Here is a 3,590-nt window from a genome sequence, read left to right as displayed (position 1 = left end):
CCTCGAACTCAGAAATCCGCCTGCCTCTGCCTCCCGAGTGCTGGGATTAAAGGCGTGCGCCACCACGCCCGGCTTCTTTTCTTTTTTAAAATGATATATTTATTTTATGTGTATGAGTAGACTATAGCTGCAGACACACCAGAAGAGGACGTTGGATCCCATTACAGATGGTTGTGAGCCACCATGTGGTTGCTGGGAATTGAACTCAGGACCCCTGGAAGAGCAGTCAGTACTCTTAACCACTGAGCCATCTCTCCAGCCCCACTAAAAAGCTTCTTATGCTAGCATTAAATGGTGACACCGTCATCCAACGGCAGGGGGAGGTGAAGAGTCTGCGTAAATACATAACAAATAATGAAGGATATGCAAAGCTACTACATTCCTTGCTTCTGTGACTGGTGATAATACCCGTGATACATAATCAGCATGTGTTATCGTTAATCATTTATGATGTACACAAAACACCTAGCACAAAGGTAAGTATGAAAGGACCAAAGAGTGAACTTTTTGCTAAGAACATGGAGCAAAAAGTTGTTCACCAATAAAATGGAGACAGCAAAGCTGTCATACAAAATTAGTGCCACCTCAGACCACTGTCAGAACAGGCCTAGTAGTGGCCTGAGTTGTCCTTCCCTCAAGAGACCCCAGGTTTCTGTTCCGAGACAGACCCATGCAGAAAGGATGAATGCAGGCAGAACTGCATTGCATACACGTAATCGAATTGCTGTGGGCCAAAGACAGAAAAATCATAAAAGTAGCAAGAAAAAAAAAATGACTCACCAACATTAAACAGAAGCAACCATAAAGTTTATAGCTAAGGACTCATACAGGACCACAGAAGTGATAAAATTACAGAGTGTGAAGGAAAACTAAAACCTGTTAGTGAAGGAACTCTACGGCAGAGATAGGCTGAGCTCTGTGGGTTAAAGGCCAGCCTGGTCTGCAGAGTGAGTTACAGGACAGCCAGGGCTACACAGGGAAGCCCTGTCTCAAAGAAGGAGGAGGAGGAGGAAGAAGAAGAGAAGGAAGACTGGGGAAATAGCTTAGTCAGTAGAGTGATTACTGGATAAGCACGAGGACCTGGGTTCGATACCAGAAACCCACATAAAAAGCCAGTGGTGGCTGGTCGTGGTAGCACACACGTTTAATCCCAGCACTAGGGAGGCAGAAGCAGGTAGATTTCTGAGTTCGGGGCCAGCCTGGTCTACAGAGTGAGTTCCAGGACAGCCAGAGCTATACAGAGAAACCCTGTCTTGAAAAACCAAACCAACCAAACAAACAAACAAAAGCCAGTGGTGGTGGTGCACACCTTTATTCTCAGCATTCTGGAGGAAAAGGCAGGCAGAGCTCCGAATTCAAGACCAGCCTGGTCTACAGATAGAGTTCTAGGACAGCCAGGAATACACAGAGAAACACTGTCTTGAGAAGGGGGAAAAAAAAGACAAGCCAGGCCTAGCGATTGGGGGAATTAACTTAGCAATTAATAGCACTAGCTGCTCTTCCAGGGAACCTGGATTTGATTCCCAGCAACCATGTGTCAACCTACAATCACCTTCAATTCCAGTTCCAAGGTCTACTGCTGGCCTCTCCTCACACATAAACAGTTTGTTTGTTTGTTTGTTTGTTTGTTTGTGTGCTTGTTTTTTGAGACAGGGTTTTCAATTTTAAGAAAGAAAGAAAGAAAGAGAGAGAGAGAGAGAGAGAGAAAGAAAGAAAGAAAGAAAGAAAGAAAGAAAGAAAGAAAGAAAGAAAGAAAGAAAGATAGAAAGATAGAAAGAAAGGAAAGAATGGACATGATTGTTCGTGAGTATGATGGAGGAGAAAGTTTGTTGTAGATAAAGAGGAGAGCAAGCATAGCCAGAGGCAGGGACATCCGGAGAATCAGAGCTGACAAGGCAGACAGACTGAGCTGAGCCGACCGAGCCATGGGGGGTGGGGGGGTGGGGTGAGAGGAAAGTGAAAGGAGCCAGGTGCAATAGCCAGAGGGTCAAAAGTACAGGAAGGGCAAGAAACCAAAATGGCGGCACTATATGGGGAAGAGCCTCTGGGAGAAGGGCAGCACCCCTGTGCTGGTGAGCTCAAGCTAGAGGCTCAGGTATGCCAGACATAACCCTGTATCAGGTCGAGACTGGGGGATGCTGAGAAAACGTGGAAGCCAGGTCCTCTTTTGATATATTAAACAGGCCCCTCAGCCATTTGTCTGGGGTTAAAGCTTAGCAGGTTTGTCTGTGTAGCCCTGGTGGTCCCGGAACTCACGATGTAGATCAGGATGAACTTGAACCTGGAGATCCTCCTGCCTCTGCCCCCAAGAGCTGCGATTAAAGGTGTGTGTCTGGCTATATGCATTCTTTCTTGCAGAAAATTTTTAAATGATGATTGGAATGCAGAAGAGACTATTGGACTGGGAAGGATGCCAGGGGGGAAACAGAAGAGGAGTGTAGGCATGATCTTAACATGATCTATATATCATATGTGTCATATATCATATGTATCATATGTATCATATATATCACATGTATTACATATACCATATATATCATAGTGAGACCACTAAAATTACACTGAAATGGTGCACACCTATAATCTCAATATTTAGTACATATAGGCCAAAGAATCCTAGGACTTCAAGGTCATTTTCATCGACATAGCAAGACAAAGGCCAGCCTTGGCAAGAAGACACCCTGCATCAGGAAAAGGAAGTCATTACTTTGTACAATTAATACATGTCAATAAAAACTGCATTATAGCAGAGCTACAGTAGTAGCTAAACTAGAGGTCATCTAACCCCGCAGAAAGAAATGAAGAGCTCCAGAGCAAGACTCAGTAACATATAAAAAGAGATTGGGGGGTGGGTGGGTGGGGTACTGGAGAGATGGCTCAGCAGGTAAGAGCACTGACTGCTCTTCTGAAGGTCCTGAGTTCAAATCCCAGCAACCACATGGTGGCTCACAACCACCCGTAATGAGATATGACGCCCTCTTCTGGTGCCTCTGAAGCCAGCTACAGTGTACTTACATATAATAATAAATCTTTTTTAAAAAGACAGAGAGAGAGAGAGAGAGATTCTGTCCCAAGAACAATGGGGTTTATCCCTTTGTTTGTTTAGCACACAGAATTCAACCGCAACACTCTACGTCAATAAAGGAGAGAACCACACATGGTTATCATAATAAGGCAGGGATGGTATTTCATACAACTTTAAGTTGTTCATAACAAATACTCTTCACAAACTGGGGATGGATAAGAAATTCTGAAAGCTTTGGAAAGGGATCTATGGAAATCTCTGCATACTAAGTATAAAACATACTTAATGACACTAATATCTTTCCAATAGGATTTGGAGGTGACAAGAATGTCTTCTTTCACCACCTTGAGTCTGTATTGCACTGACATTCTAAATAGAACCATAAAACAAGAGAAAATAAATGGGCACATGCATGGGTGTGTGCGCGTGTGTGCATGCGAGTGGAGACTGGAACACAACCTGGGGTTCTTTGCCTCAAGACATTATACACACACTTTTTTCTTTTCTTTTCTTTTCTTTTCTTTTCTTTTCTTTTCTTTTCTTTTCTTTTTTTTTCTTTTTTTTT

This window comes from Mus caroli, chromosome 15 (assembly GCF_900094665.2).
Source record: "Mus caroli chromosome 15, CAROLI_EIJ_v1.1, whole genome shotgun sequence".
Classification (NCBI taxonomy): Eukaryota; Metazoa; Chordata; class Mammalia; order Rodentia; family Muridae; genus Mus; species Mus caroli.
This window is presented reverse-complemented; position numbering follows the sequence as displayed.